Source organism: Chiloscyllium punctatum, chromosome 30 (genome assembly GCF_047496795.1).
Source record: "Chiloscyllium punctatum isolate Juve2018m chromosome 30, sChiPun1.3, whole genome shotgun sequence".
NCBI classification, from domain to species: domain Eukaryota; kingdom Metazoa; phylum Chordata; class Chondrichthyes; order Orectolobiformes; family Hemiscylliidae; genus Chiloscyllium; species Chiloscyllium punctatum.
In genome coordinates, this window is record NC_092768.1 from 22,479,090 (window position 1) to 22,495,841 (window position 16,752).

The 16,752-nt window shown below is 44.9% G+C and overlaps 1 protein-coding gene across 4 annotated transcripts in view; it reads right to left on the reverse strand.

Moving 5' to 3' along the window:
• The window catches only part of LOC140455252 (zinc-binding protein A33-like), a 476,866-nt gene that overhangs the window by 393,367 nt on the left and 66,747 nt on the right, over positions 1 to 16,752 (reverse strand). The window lies entirely within an intron of this gene.

Sequence of the window (16,752 nt, forward strand, 5' to 3'; positions counted from 1 at the left end):
GTCTGTGTGGATTTCTGCCAGGTGCTCCAATTTCCTCCCACAGTCCAAAGATGTGCGATTTAGGTGTATTGGCCATGCTAAGTTGCTCTGTAGTGTCCGGGGATGGGTAGGTCAGGTGTGTTAGCCACGGGGATGGGTCTGAGTCTGAGTCTGAGTGGGATGCTCTTTGGAAGGTCAGTGTGGACTCGTTAGGCCGAGTGGCCTGTTTGTATACTGTATGGATTGTGTGCTGAGCTCAGTCACCTGTCTCAGGAGAGGTGAATGAGCTTTGGCAGTTAAGGATAAGTGAAGCTCCTCATCCCAGCATAAGCTTGGGGATCACAGGCAGTGACAATATCACCAGTTTATTTGAATACTGGAGCAATTGGTGACCAGGAGGATGACTTTTATTTTCCTGAGTTACTCGTGCAGTACCAGTACCAGCACCACCACCAGAAACAAAGGAAATTTAACGTGAAGGAGCATGAACACACCCTACTGCAAAATGTAGGGTGGTATCTGAAGGCCATTTATTTGGCAGAAAGGGAGTAATAACAATAGGTGACACATTAGGTAATCATGTTCACATACTAATCAAATCGATGGAGTGTGTTTATGCAGAAGCATCTTTTAAGGGAGTGCTCAGTTATAAGGAGTTTCAGACAAACTTCTGCTCCTTGTTTTGACTAACAGAGACGTATAACAGGAAAACAGACCTTTTAGCCCAGGTTCCCCAAACTAGTCCCACTTCCCTGCATTTGGTCTGTTGTCTCTAAACCTTCCCTGTTCGTATACCTATGCAAATATATTTTATATGTTGTAATCATACCTGCTACCACTACTTGCTCTGGCAGCTCATTCCATACATGCACATGCTCTCTGTGGAAAATGTTACCCCTCAGGTCCCTTTTGTATAATTTCCCACTCACCTTTAAACCCTCTAGTTTTGGACTCGGCTACCCTGGGGAAAAGACTTTGGCTATTCGTTTTATCCCCGCCCCTAATGATTTTATAAATCATTATGTAAGGTCACTTCCCAGCCTCCTTGCTCCAAGGGAAAACGTCCCAGCCTCTCTTAATAACTAAAACTCTCCAGTCTCAGGAACATCCTTTGTAAATTTTTTTTTTGCAGCCTTTTCAGTTTGATATCTTTCCTACAGTAGGGTGACCAAAACTGTATGCCGTACTCCAGATATGGTGTTGCCAATGTCTTCTGCTGCATTTAAATGACATCCTAACTCATGTACTCAGTGCTTTGACCGATGATGATAAGCATGTCTGCTTTGCTACCCTGTCTACCTGTGACACCACTTTCAAGGTGCACCTACACCCCCCCCGATGTCTTGCCTTATAATACTCCCAAGAGCCTTACCGTTAACTGTCAGTCCTGCCCTGCTTAGTCTTATAAAAATGAACATGCTTGAGTTAAAATTTGCTGTGCCACTATTAATACTGAATGTAATGAGTAATGTAATCATTTTGATTAATACAGTAAGAGTAATGCGTCTAAGAATACCAAATTTTGCACAGTAGTATTAGCGATCTCCCCCCGCTGCCCGGGGGCAAAGACTCAGGAGATAGGGGGGATTCAGGCATGTTGCAGACTATATTCTTGTTCAAGCAACAACCAGTCAATGCAGGGAGAAAGCTAAATATCTTCCCCAAATCTGGTCCCGATATGAGAACCTAATTGATCTCAATCTTCAGCTCAGATTGGAAGAGACATCAATGATGCTCTGACTTTTACAATGAAATACAGCGTTTTTTATACATGTTGTATGTGATTATTATAACAACACAGTGGTCACTGTGTCATTCCCCTTATTCCGTGCACCCAATCCTGTGAAATGCCTAATCAATGATGGGCATTCGTATGGACAGCCCCAGGTTCCCATGAATCCCATGGTATTTAACAGACATTGTAACCTCCAGCCCTTGAGATCTTTCGATGTTATTCCTTGTATTCCATGCGCCATTAGCAAGCATCCAGGACTGTGTGATATCTCTATCAAATTCTGTTATACATCTCATATTATCCACTGTCCCAAAATACAACAGACAGTTGGTTCTAACTAACTGCTGAGAGATTTGTAGTGTTCATTCATATTATAAGGTTAGTTATGTAAAGTTTTACAGCTACTTCCAATGGTTAGCATTTTTTAACTAATAAGTTGTGATCGATCTAATTTTGAGGCTATGCCATCGTGTCCTAGTTTTATATTATCCTACTCCCTTCATATATGTTTCTATAAAACCTTACCCCCCCGCCCTCATTCTTTTGAATTCCAGGCATTTTTTTTAAAGATAAGGAAAGTATTATCTGAGACTGAATTAACTTGCACACCTATGTTTGAATGTTTTGTAATGCTTCCCTGTAATGCTTCTATTATATTTTTGTTATATATGTGTATCTGTAATTACATTAAAATCTTTGTGACTATGTGATGAATCTTTAACTAGAACCTATTTCATAATATTGTGAATAACTTCAAAGAAACGACTGTTTACGACAAAATAACTTTACCTGTTCTTCACAGCTTATGATGAGTTAGGCTGAATGAGATTTACTCTCCTTTTTTCTAAGTGATGCTGTTTGCCTAATCTGACAAAATCCTTTCATTAATGAGGCTGGAACCAACCACTTGTAGTTTAAAGAACTTGTGTCTATCCTTAGACATCCTTTTATCAAACTGTCTTGGATGGCTGTTTGTGTCAGGCCTCCAGTTCAAAGGTACATCTGTGTTTCACTTAATGTTGGAGCAGGCTGTTTAATTCTGTTTAACCCTTGTCGGCCATTTTGTGTCTTTCAAATATGGGCAACCCTTACACCATCAAATATTGTAAACTGTCCAATAAAATATTGAAAATCCAACGCTGAAGCAAGGTGCAATCATATTGTGATAAGGACACAGTCGGAGACAAGTTGGGGTGCTGGAAAGACGTGAATAAAGAGACTACCGGCAACTTTGTGAACCTTGTGACCTAGTAATATCAAAATTGGCTGGAAAAATGATGACACAAACTGACGTTCAGAATCCGCAGAGTGGCAACAACCAGCTTTTGTTCGGATTATTTTGGTTAGACAAGCACGTTGTTATTCATTGAGCAGAAATTCGTTAACAACAGCTAAGAAATGAGTATAGATGTGTTCCTCGGATGGTTGATTCTCCAAAGGACAGGAATACTGTCTACAGATGACTCAATTGGGCTATGAAACTAGCAAATTTACAAGCTCAAAACCACAAGTTAAGTCATGAACAAGTACGAGAGTCTATAATGGAGGAAGGCACAACATAATAAGTGAACCAGTGAAGGAATTTTGGGCTGTAAGTGGAATTACTGATACTGATAGGTAATACTGATTCTTGCCTCCTGTAAACTGCAAAGTTAATCCCTTGTTGACAACAAAATAACTTAGTCCATTATATCGGTTTGTGTCTCAAAGCAGTCAATTTAAAATCTCAAAATATATAGGTCAAGATATAAGACTTAGGAGCAGGAGTAGACTATCTGGTCCCTCTAGCCTGGTCAGCCATTCAATAAGATCATAGCTAAACTTTTCGTAGACTCAACTCCCCCTACCCCCCCTCACTCACCACACCCCTTGATTCCTTTACTGTTCAGAAATTTTTCTATCTTAGCTTCAGTTACATTCAATGAGGAAGCCCCAACTATTTCACTGGGCAGGGAATTCCATAGACTCTCAACCCTCGGTGAAGAAGTTCCTTCTCACTTTGGTCAGAAATCTGCTTCCCCCTAATTTTGAGGCAATGCCATCGTGTCCTAGTTTTATATTATCCTACTCCCTTCATATATGTTTCTATAAAACCTTACCCCCCCCCCCCCTCATTCTTTTGAATTCCAATGAATATAATCCCAGTCTACTCAGTCTCTCCTCATAAGTCAACTCCAGAATCAACCCTCTGCACTCTCTCTAGTGCCAAGATAACTTTCTCAAGTAAGGAGGCCAAACTTGCACATGTTACTCCAGATGTGGCCTGACTAGCATGCTGTGTAGCTGCAACATGACCCCCCCCCCGGTTTTTAAACTCAATCCCTTCAGCAATGAAAGACATGCACCCGCAGACCAACACACAAGGACACCCAGGTCCCTCTGCACAGCAACATGCTGCAACTTTTTATCATTCAAATAATAGTCCTTTTTACTGTTGTTCATATCAAAATGAACAACTTTGCATTTATTAACATTGTACTCCATTTGCCAGACCTTTGCTCACTCACTTAAACTATCTACATCCCTCTGTAAATTTTCATAGTCCCTTGCACATTTTGCTCTGTGTCATCTGCAAACTTTGACACACTACACGTGGTCCCCAACTCCAAACACCTATGTAAATTGTGCATAATTGCAGTACCAACACTGATCCTTGAGGCACACCACTAGCTACTGATTGCCAACCAGAAAAGCACTTATTTACCCCCACTCTTTGCATCCTATTAATTAACTAATCCTCTAATGATGCTAACCACATTGCCCGTAACACCTTCCATCTTTATCTTGTGCCTTTTCTGAGGCATCTTGTTGAATGCCTTTTGGAAAACGAGATACATGACATCATCTACTGGATCTCTGTTATCCACCCTGCTTGTAATGTCTTCATCAAATTCCAGGAGATTAGTTAAGCATAACCTGCCCTTCATGAACCCATGCTGCATCTGCCCAATGGGACAATTTCTATCTAGATGTCTTGCTATTTCTTCCTTGATAAGAGATTCAAGCATTTTCTCCACTACAGAAGTTAAGCTTCTGTAATTGCCCACCTTCTGACCCCATCTTTAAACAGTGGTGTCACATTTGCAGTTTTCCAATCTGCTGGAACTACCCCAAGTTCCAACGAATTTTAGAAAATTACCGCAAGTACATTTGCTCTCTCTTTTGGTACCATGGGATGTAATCGGTCTGGGCTAGGTGACTTGTCTACCGTTGGCTCCATTAGCTTGCCAAACACTACCCCTTTCGTGATCATGATTGTTCCCAGGTGCTCACTTACCTTTGTCTCTTGGTCAATTTCATTACCGAGACATCTCAGTATTCCCTCGTTCTTATCCTTTTGGCAAGGGGAAGGATGCATGATTTGTCTTTTTTCATGTGCTTAAGGAATAAAAGGGATCGTGGTTTATGTCAAGAATTTTCAAAGTGGGGATTGGGGTCACAAACTGAAATGTTGGGGTCACAGGATCCAGGGCAGCAATGGGCTGCAAATGGAGCTCTGAGTCATAGCTACTTCTGCTGTAACAGACAGACAGACAGACCCCCTTCGCTCACACTCTCATAGGTTACCACCACCACCACTGTAGACTCTGCTCCACAATCCTCCAGCTCACAGGTCCCACAGATCCATAACAACAATTTGCAAGCCTTGAAGTGGAATTACAGTGGGGAAATGTTTGGGAAACACTGGTTTACACCAGTAAAAGTAGATATTGGATGCATACGGTCCAAATTGCATTGTCTACAAACTTCCTTTTGCAATCCATCCTCTACAACGCAATGGTCTCTGATATCCTTGTTACAACGTTCAGAACATATGGCTTTATGTATTTACCTTGTACTTATGTTGCTAGACAATTGCAGAATTTTTTTTCTTGCAAAAATACACTTTATTCATTAAAAAAAAATCTTTCTCTATACTAAAGCAGTTTCTTTTCATTTGTGAGGTGTAGGCATCACTGGTCAAGCCAGCATTTATTATCCAGAGGGCAGTTCAGTGTCAACCACATTGCTCTGGGTCTGAAGTCACATGTAGACCTGCCACGGTAGGATTTGAACCAGGTTCACCCAGAACATTACCAGGGTCTCTAGCTTCCTAGACTAGTGATAAAACCACAAGGTCATCACCTCCCCATTCCCAATTTACATACAAAGAACATTGGAATTTGACATTTCTTGCAAATGCAAAACCAAAGACATTTCTTACTCACGCGGGACATTTTACATACATTGACACAATGAGAGGGTCTGATAACTGAACACACCCTTGTTACGTTTTGACAGGAAGATCCCAGACAGTGGTCTTTCCCCACTGTCCCTTGGCAGCAGCTGCCCCAGGCTTTAGTGCGTTCCTCAGCACACAGTCCTCGACCTTGGAATGGGCCAGTCCGCAACACTCAGTCGGGGTCAACTCCTTGCTCTGGAAGAGCAACAGGTTTCAGGCAGACCAAAGAGCGTCTTTAACCAAGGTAACGGTCCTCCAGGTGCAGTTGAATGTGCGTTCCAGGAAACAGACCGTAGAACCGTATCTGGAAAGACACTGCTTGATTAGGGACAGCCAGCACGGATTTGTGAAGGGTAGGTCTTGCCTTACAAGTCTTATTGAATTCTTTGAGGAGGTGACCAAGCATGTGGATGAGGGTAGAGCAGTGGATGTAGTGTACATGGATTTTAGTAAGGTATTTGATAAGGTTCCCCATGGTAGGCTTATGCGGAAAGTCAGGAGGCATGGGATAGAGGGAAATTTGGCCAATTGGATAGAAAACTGGCTAACCGGTCGAAGGCAGAGAGTGGTGGTAGATGGTAAATATTCAGCCTGGAGCCCAGTTACAAGTGGAGTTCCGCAGGGATCGGTTCTGGGTCCTCTGCTGTTTGTAATTTTTATTAATGACTTAGATGAGGGAGTTGAAGGGTGGGTCAGTAAATTTGCAGATGATACAAAGATAGGTGGAGTTGTGGACAGTGAGGAGGGCTGTTGTCGGCTGCAGAGGGACTTAGATATGATGCAGAGCTGGGCTGAGGAGTGGCAGATGGAGTTCAACCCTGCCAAGTGTGAGGTTGTCCATTTTGGAAGAACAAATAAGAATGCGGAATACAGGGTTAATGGTAGGGCTCTTAGGTGGAGGAACAGAGGGATCTTGGGGTCTATGTACATAGATCTTTGAAGGTTGCCACTCAGGTGGATAGAGTTTGTAAGAAGGCCTATGGAGTATTATCGTTCATTAGCAGAGGGATTGAATTCAAGAGTCGTGAGGTGATGTTGCAGCTGTACAGGACTTTGGTTAGGCCACAGTCGGAGTATTGTGTGCAGTTCTGGTCGCCTCACTTTAGGAAAGATGTGGAAGCTTTGGAGAGGGTGCAGAGAAGATTTACCAGGATGTTGCCTGGAATGGAGAGTAGGTCGTACGAGGATAGGTTGAGAGTTCTCGGCCTTTTCTCCTTGGAACGGCGAAGGATGAGGGGTGACTTGATAGAGGTTTATAAGATGATCAGAGGAATAGATAGAGTAGACAGTCAGAAACTTTTTCCCCGGGTACAACAGAGTGTTACAAGAGGACATAAATTTAAGGTGAAGGGTGGAAGGTATAGGGGTGATGTCAGGGGTGGGTTCTTTACCCAGAGAGTGGTGGGGGCATGGAAAGCGCTGCCCGTGGGAGTGGTAGAGTCAGAATCATTGGCGACCTTTAAGCGGCATTTGGATAGGTACATGGATGGGTGCTTAATCTAGGTTAGAAGTTCGGCACAACATCGTGGGCCGAAGGGCCTGTTCTGTGCTGTATTGTTCTATGTTCTATGTTCTAACACAGAGTCCCGCCTCACGGAGCTGCTCAGGATGAACCTCAACAACATCTCTCTCGCTTTCTCTGCACCTTCTTTGTAAAACCACATTCCAGACTGAAATATATATCAGTCTCTTCATCAGTAGGCTTTGACGCCAGCGTGCGGTGACGCACAGGAAGGATCCGACAGGCAGTGCCCTTCTCACCACCAGCTGAGCGATGTCTTGGTGCCTGTTGGAAAGCTCTGGTGATGAGGCATTCTTTTGAATGACTTTGACAGTGTGCTGAGGGAACCAGGCGACAGGATCCACCCTCTCCTTATCCTTCAGAGTCTTGAAGGCGTTACATGCTGACCACTCCCTGATGGACCTGTGATCAAAGGTGTTCCTCTTTGCCAATTTCTCCACGGAGGACAGGTGGTACAGGACGGTCCGATACAGAATGTTCTGCCCAAGCGAGGCCAGGCCCATCCCTCCCAATCTCAGGGACTGGTAAAACCCCAGTACATTAGTGACACTTGGTGTTTGTGTACCAGGGATCCACGCACAGCTTGGTGCAGCCGCCCACAAAGGTGACCAATCAAGGTGAGAGTGATGTTGGGTACATCTTTTCCCCCTTTATCCCAGAGCTTACAGGAGATTGGACTGTGCAAACCTAACATGACTGGTCTGAAGTCATGCCAAGTTTTGTGTATGGGGATAAAGGAGTGAGGAGATATCTCTTCCAGCACATCCTTTGATCTACTGCTGGTTGTCAATCTAACAGAAGCTAAAAGTTCACAGGATTATAGCGACGGATTTCATAAGCAACTGAACTTCAGTGCTAAAGCAGGCATTCTCTTACCCTCAGTAGTTCATCGCTGAGAGAGGATTTATGCTTTCTTATCCAGCATATTTGATTTAATTTCGTGTTCCATATTTAAATTTCACCTATTTCCCTTCTCTTCCCCTCTTTGTAGTCCTTCATATAACCTAACCTTTGGTCATGACTACTATTTCGTTTGGTCACTTTGCCCCCTGAAGCACTTTTAGCCATTCTATATAAGTTGTTGGTTTTTCTCCATTGATTATTTCCATTTAAATACCAATATTTCTGGCTACAAAAGTCTAACTTAGTCAGGAGATTGAACCTGGGCCATTTAACGTGTGATTTTTATAAATGCGCAAGATTGTTGAATTGGTATGTGCAGAACATTTCATCCCAACTCTGCCCTGGCCTCTGCTCTAGTTCTGGACTCCCCCTCCCTTGGGGAAAAGTCCTTGTCTATTTACCCTATCTCTGTCTCTTATGATTTTATAAACCTCTATGAGGTCACCTCTCAGCCTCCAGGGAAAACAGCCCCAGCCTGTTCAGCCTCTCCCTATAGCTCAAACCCTCCAACCCTGGCAACATCCTTGTAAATCTTTTCTGAACCCTTTCAAGTTACACATCATTCCAATAGGAAGGAGACCAGAATTGCACGCAATATTCCAACAGTGGCCTAACCAATGTCCTGTACAGCCACAACATGACCTCCCAACTCCTGTACTCAATACTCTGACCGATAAAGGAAAGCATACCAAACACCTCCTTCACTATCCTATCTACCTGCGACTCCACTTTCAAGGAGCTATGAACCTGCACTCCAAGGTCTCTTTGTTCAGCAACACTCCTTAGGACCTTACCATTAAGTGTATAAGTCCTGCTAAGATTTGCTTTCCCAAAATGCAGCACCTCACATTTATCTGAATTAAACTCCATCTGCCACTTCTCAGCCCATTGGCCCATCTGGTCAAGATCCTGTTGAGATAACTTTCTTCACTGTCCACTACACCTCCAATTTTGGTGTCATCTGCAAACTTACTAACTATACCTCCTATATTCACATCCAAATCATTTATCTAAATCATAAAAAGCAGTGGACCCAGCCTCGATCCTTGCAGCACACTGCTGGTAAGGCATCGGTTTAAGGTGTGAGGGGAAAGGAACCTAAGGGGTAATGTTTTCACATAAGAGAGTGGTGAGTATATGGATTGAACTGTCAGAGGTGGTGGTGGAGGGCTGGTACTGGGTGGGTACGTGAATAGGAAGGGTTTAGAGGGATATGGGCCAAGTGCTGGCAAACGGGGCGAGATTAATTTAGGATATCTGGTCAGTATGGAGGAGTTGGACCGAAGGGTCTGTTTCCGTGCTGGACTCTATCATTCTTGTGTTTTGTTATCTCAAAGTGTCCTTCAACACAGCACGTCTCATGCACAAGTAACTTTACCTTACTTCTCTCTTCAGTTACACCTCAATTTTGAGATACCCAATTGTTGTTTTCAAACCCTTCAATCTCCTCACTCCTGCTTAACTTTAATCTTTCCTCCCAGCCTCACAACCATCTGCGATCTCACATTGATTTTTTTAAATTGCTTCTTAGGATGTCCTGCATCGCTGAGTCAGCATGTATTGCCCTGGAGAGCTGCCTTTGTGAATTCCATGTGCTGTAGGCGCATCCACACTTCTGTAACGGCAGGAGGTTCAGGAATTTCACAGGATGCCAATGAACAAACTACAGTCCTCATATCACCATAACACATAGGAGTGGAAGTAAGGCCATTCGGCCCATCGAGTCCACTCCGCCATGGCTGATGGGCATTTCAACGCCACTTACCCGCACTCGCCCCATAGCCCTTAATTCCTCGCGAGATCAAGAGTTTATCAATCTCTGCCTTGAAGACGTTTAACGCCCCAACCTCCACTGTGATCCGTGGCAATTAATTCCCCAGGCCCACCACTCTCTGGCTGAAGAATTGTCTCCTCATTTCCGTTCTGAATTGACCCCCTCTAATTCTAAGGCTGTGCCCACGAGTCCGAGTATCCCCTCCTAACAGAAACAAGTTCCCAGCGTCCACCCTTTCTAAGCCGTGCATTCTCTTGTAAGTTTTGATTAGATCTCCCCTCAACCTTGTAAACTCCAATGAACACAATCCCAGGATTCTCAGCCGTTTATCGTATGTTAGGCCTACCATTCCACGGATCATCCGTGTGAATCTCCGCTGGACACGCTCCAGTGCCAGTATGTCCTTCCTGAGCCGTGGGGCCCAGAATTGGACACTGTATTCTAAATGGAGCCTAACTAGAGCTTTATAAAATCTCAGAAGCACATCGCTGCTTTTACATTCCAACCCTCTTGAGATAAATGACAACATTACATTTGCTTCCTTAATCACAGACTCAACCTGCAAGTTGGTTTTTAGAGAATCCTGGACTAGCACTGTGTCACTTGAGAAAAAAGAAACCCAAACATATCAATGGAAAGCAGGAATTCTCAGCAGTGCTTCGCCTGAGGCCCACTGAAGATGTTACCTAGTTGGGTAACAAAACGTCTGGAAATGAACCTTCCAGCTCAGCGAGCAAACCTACATCCAGAACCTCAACCGGAGCTACAAATCTTCTCAAAACTCGCTAAGTCATATATGTCTACTGCACACAAAAATGTCCTTCAGCCTGGAGTCTGTGCCAGTCAAAAACAACCTTTTAACCACTTTAATCTCATTTTCCAGCACTTAGTCCATAGTGCACATCTAAACACTTAAAGTGTTTCTGTCTCTACGGTCCTTTCAGGTACTGAGTAATAGCTTCCCATCAACTTCTCAGTGGAAAACATTTTTCATGTACCCTTTAAACTTCCACTGCCTTTTCCCTTAAATATATGATCCCCTGGTCACTGATCCCTCTAACCAAGGGGACACGTTTCTTCCTGTGTACACTAAATATGCCCCACATAATTTTCTACAATCATGCAATTCTGGTCTCCTTCCTATCAGAAGGATGTTCTGAAACTTGAAAGGGTTCAGAAAAGATTTACAAGGATGTTGCCAGGGTTGGAGTATTTGAGCTATAGGGAGAGGCTGAACAGGCTGGGGCTGTTTTCCCTGGAGCGTCAGAGGCTGAGGGGTGGCCTTATAGAGGTTTACAAAATTATGAGGGGCATGGATAGAGTAAATAGGCAGAGTCTTTTCCCTGGGGTCGGGGAGTCCAGAACTAGAGGGCATAGGTTTAGGGTGAGAGGGGAAAGATATAAAAGAGAGCTAAGGGGCAACTTTTTCACACAGAGGGTGGTACATGTAGGGAATGAGCTGCCAGAGGATGTGGTGGAGGATGGTACAATTACAACATATAAGAGGCATTTGGATGGGTATATGAATTGGAAGGGTTTGGAGGGATACGGGCTGGGTGCTGGCAGGTGGGACTAGATTGGGTTGGGATATCTGGTCGGCATGGACGGGTTGGACCGAAGGGTCTGTTTCCGTGCTGTACATCTCTATGACTCTTATGTTCCCCCACCCCATGCTTCAAGAAAAGCAACCCTAGTCTATGCAATAAAACACATTAAAGAACTGCAGATGCTCAGGATCTGAAATGGTAACAAATTGCTGGAGAAACTCAGCAGGTCTGGCCATATCTGCAGACAGAAAGCAGAGTTAACATTGCAAGTCCAAGTGCCCTTTCTTCAGAACTGTTCTTGAAGTTCTTTTTTTGTCCCAGTCTGTCCAATCTTTCTTCATAATCAAACATCTCCAGGCCAGGCAGCATCCTGGTAAATTTCCTCTGCACCCTCTCAAGTTCTGTCATACCCTTCCTATAATGTGGATTCCAGACTTGCACACAATCCTGTAGATCTGGCCTAATCAGTGTTTTGCAAATCTTCTCAAAACTTGCTAATCAGTGTTTTATACAGTTCCACTTTGATACTATTAATCCTGTAACACACTTCTTGAAACCTTTAGTTATCTGACTTTGTATAACATATCTCGATGTCAGAGCACATTTTACTGATTCCCTTGTGGAGGAAACAAAGTGGAGAGCATGCCTCTATCTACATCACAGGACTGAGAAGAGTATCAAGTTCCTAAGATTAACGATCACCAACAATCTGCCCTGGTCTACCCACGTTGACATGATGGTCAAGAAGGCACACCAACGCCTCGTCTTCCTCAGGAGGCTAAGGAAATCCGGCAATGACCGTAAAGACTCGTAACAATTTTTATAGACGCACCAGAGAGCATTCTATATGGGTGCATCACAGCCTGGTACGGCCACTGTTCTGCCCGGGACCATAAGGGACTACAGAGAGTCGTGAACAGAGCCCAGTCTATCACGGAGGCCAACCTTCCACCCATTGACTCCATCTACACTTCTCACCACCTCGGAAAAGCAGCCAACACAATCAAAGTCCCCTCCCATCTCGGTTATAATCTCTTCCAACCCCTACCATCGGGCAGAAGGTACAAAAGCTTAAACACATGTACCAACAGGTTCAAGGACATCTTCTTGTGCGCGTTATTAAACTCCTGAATGGAGTCTCTCAAATTGTAAATGTATATGTTGAACCTCGCTCTGTTCCTTTACCCTTACTTGGAGACACCGAGGACCGCAGATGCTGGAAAGTCAGGGTCCTACCCAAAACTTTGACTCCCCTGCTCCTCTGATGCTGCTGGACCTGCTGTGCTTTTTCCAGCTCCACGTTTTACCGACTCTATTAGCCTAGTGCAGGCCGTATGGTATGATCTGCCTGTACTGCATGCAAAACAAAACCGTACCTAGGGAGACATGACAGTAAAAGATCAAATAAAAAGTGTTCTTTCCAAGTGTGATGTTATTGCTCACGTTCCTTTTTCAGAAGTCTCTGTCTGACACTGAAGGGACCTTTTCCACTCTCATAAAGTCATAGCGATGTACAGCCTGGAAACAGACCCTTCTAAACAGATATCCTAAACTAATCTGGTCCCACTTGGCCCATATCCCTCCAAACCCTTCCTATTCATATACCCATCCAGATGCCTCTTAAATGCTGCAATTGTACCAGCCTCCACCACTTCCTCTGGCAGCTCGTTCCATACACGTACCACCCTCTGGGTGAAAAAGTTGCCCCTTTAGTCCCTTTTATATTAGATTATCTTTCCCCTCTCACCCTAAATCTATCCCCTCTTGCTCTGGACTCCCTCCACCCCAGGGAAAAAAAAACTTTGTCTGTTTACTCTATCCACGCCCCTCAGGATTTTGTAAATCTCTATGAGGTCACCCCCTCAGCTCCAAGGAAAACAGCCCCAGCCTCTCCCTGTAGCCCAAACCCTCCAGCCCTGGCAACATCCTTGCGGATCTTTCCTGAACCCTTTCAGGTTCCACAACATCCTTCCTGCAGCAGGGAGACCCAACTCTCTCCAGCATTTGCTGTTGCTGGTGGTGGTGCTGGTGGTGGTGCTGGTGTTGGTGGTGGTGCTTGTGTTGCTGGTGGTGGTGGTGGTGCTGTTGGTGTTGGTGCTTGGGTTGCTGGTGCTGGTGTTGGTGCTGTTGGTGTTGGTGCTTGTGTTGCTGGTGGTGTTGGTGCTGGTGCTGTTGGTGTTGCTGGTGTTGGTGGTGATGCTGGTGGTGGTGCTTGTGTTGCTGGTGGTGGTGGTGCTGGTGTTGGTGGTGATGCTGGTGGTGGTGCTTGTGTTGCTGGTGGTGGTGGTGCTGGTGTTGGTGGTGACGCTGGTGGTGGTGCTTGTGTTGCTGGTGGTGTTGGCGCTGGTGTTGGTGGGTGCTGGTGTTGCTGGTGGTGGTGGTGTTGGTGGTGCTGGTGTTGCTGATGGTGTTGGTGTTGGTGGTGCTGGTGTTGGTGGTGTTGGTGGTGTTGGTGTTGGTGTTGCTGGTGGTGTTGGTGGTGCTGGTGTTGTTGGTGGTGGTGCTGGTGTTGGTGTTGCTGGTGGTGTTGGTGTTGCTGGTGGTGTTGGTGTTGCTGGTGGTGTTGGTGGTGCTGGTGTTGGTGGTGGTGTTGCTGGTGGTGCTGGTGTTGGTGGTGCTGGTGTTGGTGTTGCTGGTGGTGTTGGTGGTGCTGGTGTTGGTGCTGGTGTTGTTGGTGGTGGTGCTGGTGTTGGTGGCTTGAGGTCTTGCCCTTCCCCCTTCCAGCTGCCAGCTTTGTTACTTTGTCTTGGGGAATTGGGGGGAAACCCCCTGCCACTTGCTCCAAGGCTTGGTTGCGCCTGCATCAAAGATGGCGGCCGCCACGCTCCGCGCGTGGAATTGTGGGGAGTGACCGGAACGCACGGGCGGAGGCGTGGGAAGGGCCTGGGGCGCGGACACTCGCCGGAACCGGAAGTGTCTGAGGAGGAGAAGGGGGGGGAAGCAGTTCAGCGACGTACCGGGTGCTCAGGGCGACAGGGAGAGGTCTGGAAGATGGAGGCGGAGTGAGTGAGTGGGCTCCAGGTAATAAAGTGTATGATATATATTATATATAATACAATCTCACCTGCAGAGTAATATAACTGCAACTTAATTCACTCTGAAGGACTGGCAATGCACTCTTATAATTGTTTCCTGCTCAAATAAAAAAATACCATTGATGTTATTAATAATAATAATAAAAATGACCAGGGGTATTAATGTTGCCTTTTGTCAGTGTCAAACAGAGTGTAATGTGATGCACTTAATACAGAGAAACAATGCATATTTGTATGCAGACTTGTAAATTATAATGTACACACAATGGAAGCCTATGTTAATGTATTATTTATTAATTTAATCCAATTAGATTCCCCTACAGTGTGGAAACAGGCCCTTCGGCCCAACCAGTCCACACCTCCCCCCCCCCCCCCCCCCCCCAAAGTGTAACCCACCCAGACCCACTAACTAATGCACCTAACACTATGGGGTAATTCAGCACGGCCAATTCACCCCGTCTTTGGACTGGGGGGGGGGGGGGAACCGGAGCACCCGGGGGTAACCCGCACAGACACGGGGAGGATGTGCAAACTCCACACAGACAGTCGCCCCCCCCCCCCGAGGCCGGAATCGAACCTGGGACCCTGGTGCTGTGAGGCAGCAGTGCTAACCACTGTGCCACCCCTTACAGGAAAGTTTTTTTTTTAAAAAAATGCAATAACATTATTGCACATATCAATTAAGATAAGCGCATTTGAGTTCTTTGAACACACTGAGGTAGCTGTTTTGGAGAATGTGAGCTTGGGTTTTTGAGTGGCGTTTTGTTTAAATACTTTGTGATGCATTTGCTAACACAGATGAAAGCCTTTGGGACGAAACCATCTGTCGGTGTTGGTATGAAATTGAATATGGCACAGAGCCACCTTGGATTTGAGTCAGTTTATTACTGTCACATATACCTAAGTACAGTGATAAGATTTGTTTTGCATGCAGTACAGGCAGATTGTACCATACAAAGATCATGGGTAACAGTACAATATTATAACTGCAGAGAAGGTGCACAAAAAAAGCACGTAGATTTAAGAGAGCATTGTTAGGAATTATAACAGACTTAGAATTGAGGTTTTAAAGAGTAGGATGACTGTAAGAAATGTGAGAATGAGATCTGCTGTAAGGAGCTCACAAAGAGTGCCATTTTGAATCCAGTGCTGCCTTGGAACCTGCTGTAACATTCATTCTTTGTGAACATGCTGGTTCTGAAGGTTCACCTTCCTGCCTTATCCTTCCCCTGAAGCATGTGTGCAGTAACGTTCTGAATGAAATTGGATAAATATAAGGAAAATAAGTAGAGGGCTATGGGGAAAAAGGCAGAAGAGTGGGACTAATCGGAAAGCTGTTCAAAGAGGGATGTTCAGCTGCATTCTGTGCTGCATCACGTCTTGATTGTATAAACCATCCATTAGAAATGATGTGTAATTGTGAGTAATTGATTCTTTTGACCATTCTAAATTCCTCCGTCAGATCATATTGCTATTGTGGACACTATTGTATTAGCCTTTCATAATCTAGGAGGGGGTACATCTCAGATTCAGTAGAACGATCCCAGTCTCCTCAAGTGGAGCAAAATGATGACAATAATGCCTCTTTGATGTCATGTAAAACACAGCTTGCTCCCTAGGAGTATTTTGAAGTAACATTTGCCAGCAAAGCACATAATAATCCTGTGGCATATTGCTGAAAGTCTGAAGGGTTGAAGGAGTATCTAAAAGGAAGAAAGAGAGCCAGAGAGCTTGGGAGTGTTGAACCCCCAGAGGTTTTGAGTGGGGGGGGGGGGGGGGTAACTGAAGGCAAGGCCGTTTAGCAGGGGAGTGATTTTGGAGGCTGGGTGAACAAGAGGTCACAGAGGGTCACAAACAACTAAGGCACAGTCTTAAAATTAGTTCAACCATTAAGGGTGGAAAGGAGGAAGTTAAATAAAGGTCGGAAGGGTTGTGGAGTTGACGTACAGAGATGTAGGATCTGTTTGATCGACAGGCTGGAGGGTGTGAACGATCTGCTGCAGTTCCTGTGATAAGATGGCTGACAATAGTGTTC